The following is an 11485-nucleotide window of genomic DNA, read 5'->3' on the forward strand; positions in this document are numbered from 1 at the left end:
CTTTGAATTTTTTAACTGAAAGGAGCTAAGTACAGAGAGGCATTTCATTGTAATTTCATTCTAAGCTAAACCAGCATGTATATTATAAAGGTATCTTGACTTCAGAACTTGAGTCTAAGGATATGTTATTTTGTTTTGTTTCCACAGAGAATGAAAACCTGTGGAATCCTTCCAGACTGATGTGGTTTGATGAACCAATACCCCCTGAAAGGGTGCTGTGAACACCCCCCCCCCCAAAAAAATTACTTCACTCAACTGCTGACTGAGATGATCCTAGCACATAAAAGATACCATGAAAGACCTGATTAGCAATGCACTTCAATCAGCAGGAAGTAGTCTAGAGAACTATGCCCATGTTCTCAAATATTGTTTATAAATGTTTCTTTACATTTAAAGGGGGATATTTTATAGAGATTTGCATTGGTATGGATTTTGGTTTATTGACACAAATTTAAGGTCAATTTTGTTATACTGTGTATATGTATTTCTGCTCTTGATTAAGGTATTATGTTTGTGAAGCTCATTTAAAAATGTAATGTATAATTAAAATATAGGTTAATATATAATCATCTATAATAGTCAAGCTTGTAGCCATGTTAGTTAGATTTTTGACATGTATAGAGATATATTTCAGTTAGATAGGTATTCTTCAACTCTTTCAAAGACTACAAAATATGACATTTAAATGTTTTAAAAACTTAGGACTTTTCATGACAATGAGACACGTCTGCTCCTGGTAGTATCAATTACTTCAAGAGGAAGATGGGCCACAAAGAGACTCCTTATGGAGTTTGCTAACCATTTGGGCAAGAAACTGCTCTTACCTGGACTGCTTTATGGTATGCTGTGCAAACTAGATATGCAGACCCACAGAAAAATGACTGCTAAATTTGCCTAAAGGTGAGACTGTCATTTGGGGTTCCTGCTTCATTAAAGAGTCTGCCAGACATTCTTCAGGACACAGAAAAAAGTGACTGACAAACTGCCAATAGAGGTAAAACAGTCTTTCAAATTTCCTGCTTCATGAAAAAGTGTCAAATCCTATGGGCCTGTAAGCTGAAGATGGATGCCCCAACAGTACAGAAGAAATCTGGGTGACTGTTCAGGCAGCAAGATGTCTCCATCAATTCTAGAGTTTTGAAAGTTAGATAGTTAAAGTTCTCCTTAGTTATGATAAAAAGATAAAGTAGATATAAATATTGTAACTGTAATTATTGCTTAATACCAGTTTTGTTATATGTAATTTTACTATGTTAAAGTTAAAACCTTCCTTTTCATTTAAATGGAAAAGGGGAGGTGGTGTGGAATTCCCCTCTGTATGCTGTGACTATCATTGGTTAATAAAGGAACTGCTTTGGGCCTATAGCAGAGCTATAGGGAAACAGAACTAGGCGGGGAAAACAAAATGGAATGCTGGGAAAAAGGAGGCGGAGGCAGAGAGAAGTCATGGAGCCGCCACCAGAGAACTGCTGAAACTTTAGCCAGTAAGCCACAGCCACACAGATTAATAGAAATGGGTAAAATTAAGATGTAAGAGTTAGCCAATACGAAGCTAGAGCTAATGGGCCAAGCAGTGATTTAATTAATATAGTTTCTGTGTGACTATTTTGGGTCTGAGTTGCCAAGCAGCCGGGAACCAACAAACGGCCTCCCTACAACAATACAATTGGGAATATCTTCCTCATTCATGGCTTCCCTTGCAGCTGTGACAAATCCCTGACAAGAGTGACTCATGGTTGGAAGGCTTCATTTGGCTTCAGTGTTTAAGAAGGAACACAGTCAACCATTGAGGTGAAGGCATGGCAGCAGGAACATGATTTAGGTGGCCTTGACATTATTTGCAGTCAGGAAACAGGGAGAGGACAGGAAATGGGACCAGGCTATCAAATCTCAAGACCTGCCTTTACTACACCACTTCTTCCAGCCATGTTCAAAGTTTTAAAACATCCACATCTTTCCCTAAACAGCCCCACCAACTAGGAAACTAAGACTCGAGCACAGGAGTCTTTAGGAGACATTTCCTGCTCAAACTACAGTAAATTGCCGTAGCGCCTACCTGATAGCATGTAAGGAGGTTCAGGCTGCATCTGTAGAAAAGGGCTTCCTGGTGTAACTTTTCCTTCCGGAGAGAGTGAGAGTGCGGGAGAAGGCATGGACGTCACTGACTGGGCACCAGTGGTCCTGGAGTTCAGCTTTGGAGAAGGAGCATGAGCTGACATGGACACTCGCTCAGAGCAACCTATCATCTCCCACGTGGGAGACTTGTGTTTAACCATGCCTTTCTGCAAAGATTCCATTGAAAGCTTAAGTAGCGTCTGAGAAACCATGGGCACAGAGACTTTTTACAAATACAGAGCTAAGAAAATGAAAAGAAAAAAAAATCCATAAAAAGTTTGACTGGGCAATCTAAAGTCATATGAATAAATAATTACAGGCATTATGTGAACTTCTCATTCTTTCTAATTACCATGGGGTGCGATAATAAGATTTGTCATGAAATATGTCAGATTCATTTTGCTGGTAATTTATTTGATCAAAACTTCCAACTTGGTTCTTGAATGTAAGGCTTGTATTGCTTGCTGTTCATACTGATGCTTGGGGTTTTAAAATATTAGAGGGAAATCTGCTCACCCACCCTCTTGTCATGAAAAGATTTATGACTGAGAAAAATTTGAAAGCATTGCATTTGTATTTAAATTTCCCGATTCTTTACAATTTTAATCTATAATCGTGTGTACTCAATTACAGGGAGGTTGGGAGTCAGAAATGTTGCAGAGGCAGCAATCTGGGTTTTTTTTCTTTTTTATCATGCATCCTGTGAAAGTCTGATTGCCTCATGCCATGCTCCTGGTTAAACTAGGACTGATTTGGCACTCAGAGTGTAACTTGATGCCCAAGGCCTGGACATCTTGGTACACGTATTTAATTGTGTATATGACTCGTTTGTTGTATGAATTTTATGTTAATATGTCATTGATACAAAAGTGCTCGAAGAGTTGGTCTGTATGAGAAGAGATGGGAAATCGGACTCCAACACCTCCATGATGCTGACAGAAGAGCCACACAGGACACTTACGAAACTTGAACCACATGCCCAGCCTGTGCTGTTTGACATCCCAATGGGTATTTATAGCCGGTCTTCTTGGGAGGAAGCAAGACAGGCTTATGACTTCCCAGGCAAAAGTCTGAAAGGATCTGGAACTTTCCTGAGGCCATAATAGAAAAGTAACTGAACGTGACCATTGATGAGGTCATTATCATAGGTGACCTGTTTTATCTTTACTGTATTCTTCCTCCTGCTATTCTGTCTCTGTAATGTATTCCAAAGTAAGACCAATCCTTGTTTAGGCAAAACTATCAAACAGAAGAATTGATTTTTCTCTGTTCCTGTACCTCTCATGGGATTGGGTGGGGGTATGCTCTCACTGTATATCAGCTGGTCGTTCAACCATTACAAGAGTTTTCAAAAATACATGCTACTTATATCTACATATAATTTTGATGAGGACCACGTGGGCCCAATGAACAATGCTCTAGTTGGAGAAAGCTGAAGAACCCACAAGCAATTATGATGCAGTGAGGTAAACGCTCCGATGGAAAATGTACACGGTTCTTTGGGGAGCTCTCACCCAATTCTCAAGGAAATCACCAAAGGCTTCCTGGAGGAAGCGGCATCTCTGCTGCAGCCTGTAGTGTAGAAGGCAAATAACCCAGTAGCAGGAGGGAAGAAAAAGGGGGTAACAAAAGCAGCACAGTAGTGATGGTGAGGAGATCATTGTATTCAGTAACAGTCCAGGCTCTATTGTATGATCCTTCTCAGAGAGTTTTCTGCCTACTGTAGTACCTGATTTTCTTAGTATTGATCCATTAGGAAATATTTCTGTTAATAAACCTGTAAGATTCATTATTGAGGGTCTGGAGAGATGGCTCAGCAGTCAAGAGCCTGTGCAAGTCCAGGTCTCAGCACCCATGTTAGGAGGCTCATGACCACTTGTAACTACAATTCTAGGCGATCCGATGACCTCTTCTGATACCTCATACACAATGCATGCACACATGCACGCACATGTGTAAAAAATAAATAAAGGAAAAAAATAAGTCCTAAGAAGATCCATTAGATAGTTACTGTACAGAAAGCATTCAGTAAGCCTTGAGAATTCAGAGACTTTGCTTTTTGTGTGTTTCTGCCTTGCGATATGACATATGCACGTATGTGTAGATGTATGCACCTGAGGCCAAAGGTAAATGACGCTGTCTTTCACTATAACTCCTACCTTACTCATTTAGGACAGGGTCTCTCACTGACACTGGCGCTCACTGACACAGACCTCTTATCACTGGCATAGAAATCCTTTTCATCTTTGCCTCTGAGCCCTGGGATTAGCAGCTGGCATTGCTAAGACCCGGAGATGCGAACTCAGATCCTTGCTTGCTTGCACAGCAAGTATTTTGCCCTCTGAGTCATCTTTGAGGCCTAGAGACCCCACTTCCACCTTCAAAGAGCTGGACTGTGTTCAGAGGAGGGAGAGAGAGAATGAGGGAAATCTGATAGTGATAACAGCTTTTAAGCCAGAGTAAGAGAAATCCCTGATGTGATTGAAGCCCAGGCTTTAGAGCCAGACCCTGGCTTCCCTAGTCTCACTACGCCACCTTACACAAATAACTTGACCTTTTCGAAGCTCTGTTCCCCACCTATAAAAACTGCAGTAATAAAAGGTCCTTGTCAAGACTGTGGCATGGATTTGCGTGGTAATGCATGTGCAGCATTTAGCATCCTGCCCTGCTCGGCACAGAGAAGGCACACAATAAATGGTTTAGCTATTATATTATTATAATGAATTCAGAGCATAAATACTAGCGCGCCTGTTCTGGGCTGCCTTTCGGGGCATTTGATTTCAGGTTCTTCTGGCTTCATGCCATACCAGCAGCTGCTGTGATACCCATCTCCCCTCCCCCACTGGAGGCTCTCCTAAGTCAGTGCCTTCTTGGAAAATGGGTGTTATATCACTGTATTCTGGGGAAGCCGGTTGGTCAGAGTCTCCTGGGCACCTATCTAATTCTCGGTGGACTGTTCATTTACCACAGGGGGGGATCTGTTCATCCTGGATTCCTGCGGCCTTTGGTTTGGTTATCACTTACAAGACAGTTGATTCTGTACCCTGAGTGACGTAGTCTTCTATTTTATGATACCCTTCTATCTGCTTTTCATTCTGTTAGCAGCTAATGTTTTCCAGGTCCTCATGCAGCCTGGGTTTAGCAATGTTCTTATCTTAAAAAGGTCTCAGAGGACGTTTTTAAGCTCTGGCAATTCATCTCCTCCTAGATCATTCTAGAGTATTTCCTCACACAGAGTCAGGAACCAACATCATATTTGTATAAAAAGAAAAATAAGCTGAGATTGAGTCTGTTCACCCATTAAAGAACAAGTCGAAGACTAAAGACAGCTCAGTTGGTAAGGCACAAGCTGTATAAGCATGAGGGCCTGAATTCAGATTCCTAGTACCCGTGGGAGAGCTGGGTACGGAGCTGCAGACATCCGCATCTGTAACCCTGCCCCTGGAGGAGTGCAGACAGTGAAAGCCTAGGGGATTGCTGGTCATCTAGTCTACCCACACCGGTGAGCTCCAGGTCCAGTGATAGTCTTTTGCCTCAAAAGCAAGGTGAAGAGTGGTAGAAGATACTTGATGTCAACTTCTGGTCTCGGACCTTATACGGCACATGCACATACACTTAAACGATGCACGTGTGCATGCACGCACACATCACACACACGAATCTGTTATACGATCATTTTGAAACATTAGCAACTGCTGTTCACTTACTGTTTTCTGATGGTGGATACTCAGAGAGTCTGTGGTTCTCTATCCAGTCCCTATGGAAACACGAACAGCACTGTAAGAAGCTGGAAAGTGGCCGCGGAGAGGTCTGATGGTGCTGGTGGGAAAAGCAGGTTTGGGCTAGTATACAGGTTAGCGTCGAGGCCATTCATGGAAGAGCATGCAAGTGAAAGTTGTTCAGTTGGCAATGGAGGTGAAGAGAAAGGACAGGCAGACACAGATACTGGCACCTTCCCAGAGGAGACAGCCAGGCATTTGAGATCCCAGTGAAAGGGCAAATGTTTTACCAGAGTGGGAAACACAGCTCCAAACAGTTCAGCCTCCGAGTCAAATAAAGAACTAACTGAGGCCCAGAGGTTTGGGGCTACAGTCTCAGTGGCTTACCTTTGAAGTGTCATATGGATTTTCCATCCTGCCCTGCCGGACACAAATAAGACTTTTAAATTATCTTTCGGTAGAAACTGACTCAGCAGCATGACAGGCGACATTTAGCTTGTGGCTTCACAAGGACAAATTGCCCTAAGCAAGCATGCTAGGAAATGAGGCTCCAAGTTCATCCCGAGGAGGGGGACATTCACCAAGAAGCAGGCAGGCAGTCAATTATAAGCTCAACGAGCTGGCTAACGGGGAAGAAACCCTGGTCTGGGAGGGACCCGCATGTGACAGTGTGGATGAGAATGACTCTATCAAGACAGTTGAATGGCTGAGAGAGGATGAGATTCGGGGATTATCAGGGTGACAGGACGGTATGGTATGAACTGAAAGGCTTTGGAAGGAGACCAGAAAGTGCCAGAGAGGTAGAATCTGGTAGAATCATGGATTATAGGAAAAGGGGGAAGAATGCCTCAGGCTGGGTAACCAGAGAGCTCTTTTCTACAGAACTCTGAAAAGCAAGGCGTGTGGAACATTCTAGGCAGGGTTACTGACACATTGAGCTGTCTCTCCTGAGTGGAAACAGATTGTCAAAACGTAGATGCTACTGCATCTTTTTCTGACAGATTGGGTACAATTCCTTCCCTGATGGGGGATGGGGACATGCTTCGAAAGCAGACACGGAAAGGGAAGCTGAGAGAAGGAAGGGCCATCCAGCTGTCAGCTTCTTTGGTGTGACTGCAGGATTGGTCCTGCAGATGTGCCCACAGCACCAGACGCCAGTTCCCCAAGCCTGGAGGCTCCTCAGCAAATCCAAGAGCCCTCAAGTTCCACAAGGGCATCTCAACAGGCTGTGGGAAGTGAAGCCCAGCCACAGGGTGGGCTCAGCTCTCATGTGACATAAGCACTCTCCTTGCACCAAATTAAACCAATCTGATCAGAATTTGTAATGCAAAGGAGTGTAATTAAATTGAAGATTTTAATTAGGCATGGTTTTGATGAAACTTAACGGGAGCAGGCAGGAACGGTCTTGCTGTCTATTTAAACCTAATCCTGTGCAGTGAAGAGCTCGCTAGTTGATGCTCTTTAACAGTTACCCAGATCTCAGCTTCTTCCACACCATGAGCTTGGAGGAGGGGTACAGGAAGAGACCGGGTAGGTAAGGGAGAGAGAAGTGAAATGAGACTTTCATGGGTTAGGTGGGGGTGTCTCCATCAAAGGAATACTGGTGCTAAGCTTTTGGGGTGCCCAATGAGTTGTTTCCTCATCTGCCAAAGTGGGGCAACAGTACAGATCATTGCTCTGGGATGCTTTGCTCTAAAGGATCTGGAAAGAAAAGGTAACGTTCCCTGCATGCTGAGAGGCACCTCCCATGGCTTCCTCCACTAACTGCTTTGAGTCTCTCAGTTTCACCTCACAGAATTTGAATATTCCCCTGGTCTCTTAATAAAGAAGAAGAAAGAAGGCATCTGGGAGCAGCTCTTTGGGAAGAATTGTTCCTCAGGATTGGATTTTCACACGGTCCCGGGAAGGTCAGCTCCCCTAGTGCAGCTGCCAGTGTAAAGGGGAGACCCAGAAACATAGTCTCGCTGCAATCATGAAAGAATGGGCAAAACAATGGATGAATGAGAACTCTAGAACATTCCACACACACACATACACACTGAGCTAAAAATTATCTACCAGATACATTGTTTTCCAAAAGACATCTTGTCTGAAAGAGGCACCTCACTTCTTTCCTTTCTTTCTCCTTTTCTTCCTTTTCCCAACTAATGTTTCCCAAGGCTTCATTGTGCAAGCACAGCATCAGGTACTATAAGTTTTGACAAATGCTTAAGAGTTCAAGTTTCCTTCTGCCCTCCAGCATCTCACAAAGTCAGATAAGAAAGGGGCAGTAGGCATGCTTATGTGACTTGGAGAAGCTCAGGAATGGAATAACAAAGAAATTATTCTTTGTCTTAGATCAACAGCAAACCACAGCAGACACACCAAATCTGGCCCATGGCTTATCTTGCAAATAAGATATGTTTATTAGAACATAGCCATGTCCAATCATTTTCATATTGCCTACAGAGAAAATGTTCTATGGTAACATAAACAAAGGGAACCACGTATCTCGAACAGCCTAATATATTGGCTATCTAGCATCTTATTTAAAAAGTAATATGAACTCCAACTCTGGCTTAGATAGTCAGGAAAGGTCACATACAGATGGGGCTTAACTTTTTGAGTTAAAATTTGAGAGGGGGGAAAGTTAGCTAAGATTTGAGTTTCATATGGTATGGTATGGAGATGGAATGAGTGAACATAAGTACCTGAGGACCTTGTGATGAGAAGGCAGTGATGAGAAGACCTGGATAAGCAGAAGAGGGGAGAGACATTTAGCCCAGAACTTTCTCTTGGGTCCTCGGAAGGGGTTGAGTGTGTTCCGAGTGTCCTAGAAAACCACTGAAGACTTTGCAGCAGGATTATGATATGACACAATTGTTAAAGGACATTCTGGCCATTGTGGTGAAGGTGGCCAGAGGAAGAATGGTACATATGGAAGGTAGCAACTTGGGTCAAAATGATGTTAGTACAGATAAATAACTTTGGGGAAATTTGGACTGCTTCTGGGCAGAAAACCTGACAGCTTTTGGAAATATGATGAATGTTAGTGGGACTGGTTGTTAGCAGTAAAGAATCAAGAGGGATCACCCCAAAATTTTGGGTCAGAGTGACAGGGTAAATGGGGGTCCATTTGCTGGGGTTGGGAGGACAGGAATGGAAAAACAGAAAGTTGCATTTAAGAGTTTAATACAGGATTGGGGTGTGTCTTAGTCAGAGGAAGAGAGCCTGCCTCAGAAGCACAATGTCAAGATTTAATCCTTAGCACTATGTGAGCCAGGGGACACACATCTGTAGTCCCAGCAGTTAAGGGTTCAAAGCTAAGAGATTCAAAGTTCAGGATCAGTCTTGGTTCTATGGTGAGTTTAAGACCAATAGAAAAGAAGGAAGGAAAGAAGGAAGGAAGGAAGGAAGGAAGGAAGGAAGGAAGGAAGGAAGGAAGGAAGGAAGGAAGGAAACGAAGAGAGGAAGGGAGGGAGGGAGGGAGGGAGAGAAGGGGGAGGGAGGAAGAAAGGAAGGAAGGAAGGAAGGAAGGGAGAGAGGAAGGGAGGGAGGGAGGAGGAAGGAAGGGAGGGAGAGAGGGGGGAGGGAGAAAGGAAGGAAGATTCAGTACCAAGATGCATTCTTCAATGAATGAATAAATAGATTTTCAGTGCTTTTTGTCTTCCTTAAAATTGAGATGCAGGTGAGCCTCCAAGTGCAGATGACAGGCAGACAGCAGAATGGATGACCTGAAGCACAGACAAGAGGCTCGGGCTAACGCTAAAAACCTATGAGTCATGGGCATATAGATGGCATTTAAGCAAAGGGATGTCATGAGCTCCCTAGGGTGGGAGGTAAAAGGAAATAAAAGGCACCGCTGATGATTTCCTGCAGGTTGCTCAGCCCTGCTTTGGCCTGTTACTCAAAGCTATTTATCAAAGCATTAGGCAAAGGGTAAAATACTGAAGAGACTTAATTAAGGAATATGCCTAAGAAAATGCAGTAGGTTATTCTTAGACACATGTGGTTATTTTGAGATGACTCCCCCAGAAGTGATATCACATAGGTGGCCATGTTTCCTTTCCTAGAATGAAAATACAAGCAGCAAGTGCGTTGGTTGAATGGTCAGGAAGGGAGAGTGCTCTCTCGAGCATTTGGATGATGTCATCCTTTTTCAAACTGACCGGTATTTGGGTAGTTTAAAGTGGCAGTTCCTGCTCATGGTTTTTCAGCAGAGTCATCTGGCTGGCTGGTTAAAACTAAGAACTCCCCGGATGAATTAGCCAGGGTTCTCTAGAAGATCAGAACCTGCAGAATAGCGACATACTACAGGAGGGTATCTCTTAGATTGCTTTATACAGTCTGAGTAGTCTAACAACGGCTTTCTGCATTCTGGAGATGCTGCCAGCCATATAGCTGTTCAGTTCACCAGGCTGGATCTGTCACTGAAGGCCTAGAGGATTCCTCTAGAGTGACCTGAAGATGGACTGATCTTCCATCCACATTGTCAGGCCAAAGAAGCCAGGTGCTGGTGACAAAAAGGATGGCCACAGCAGTGACAACAGTACCAGAGACAGACTGGCTCACTAGGAAGAAATGTAGGTAATCCAGAGAGTACCATGCCCCACCATACTCCAGGGGAGAGCCTTCTCCCTTCAGCTAATCTTTCCAGGAAATGCCCTACGAACCCGCTCAGAGGTGTGTGTACCTTAGTTGAGTCTAGATCCAATCAAATTGACCATCAAAAATGACACTTTCCCTAGACAGACTGACAGAGTCTGTGCTAAGATCTTAGGAGTTTTGTTTTTAACAAAGACCCTGGAAGATTCTGATCTGGGAAATATGGCCTGTCACTTGCTTAGTTTTCCTGGGCATGTCAAATGCAAACTTGTGATCTGTATCACCCAGATAACCCCATATCTTCCAAACTGACATGGGTGTGGATTTGAAAGGTTGGAGTGGGGTATAATCTTTATGCTTGTTGCTATAACTAGAGAGGCATATCCCCATCAGCATGTGTGATAAGACTTAGCCCTCATCTGGCTGACTGTGGAAGATGCTGACATTTTCAAAGATCTGATCTCCTAAGATGCTTTAAGTTTTTAGAGTATGTCCTTGAAGGCTATTATGGGATGCAGGCATCTCATTCTTATTTTTGCTTCCCGATCATTACGATGCAAACCTCAGGTAACTAGCTTATTCTCCCACAAGCTCCTCACCATAAGCACTGCCCCAGTGCAGCAATGCCAACCACTCATGGACTGAAATCTCCCAAACTGTGAGCCAAGTAAGTCTTTCCTCTTCATAACGCTACTCCCACAGGTGTTTGTCGTGATGGCCTAGAACTCACTGACTCACTTATACGTGCAAGTAATCACTGGTGTCCTGTGTGCTTGCTTGCTCCATTTTTCTTCTTCCTCTTTCTCAGCCCTCACCAGGACTTGAGACATGGACATCTGAGCACACTCATGTGGTTGCATACATAGGGTTATCGTGTGTGCAGAGTGTCTCCCCGCCTCTTTCATATTCCCCCTCGACATGGGCTTATTCTTCCTCTTCTCTGGCTTCCTCAATACCACCTCGGTCATGTACTCACCACCTTTCCCTAAGGCCACTGTCACAGTTTCCTGTTTCCTTTGCCCATATGGTCAGTCTCACCTCCACCTCACCTTCAGAATGTCTGCTCA

This window comes from Alexandromys fortis, unplaced genomic scaffold (genome assembly GCF_014885135.2).
Source record: "Alexandromys fortis isolate MF-2015 unplaced genomic scaffold, M_Fortis_MF-2015_v1.1 scaffold_11, whole genome shotgun sequence".
Lineage (NCBI taxonomy): Eukaryota > Metazoa > Chordata > Mammalia > Rodentia > Cricetidae > Alexandromys > Alexandromys fortis.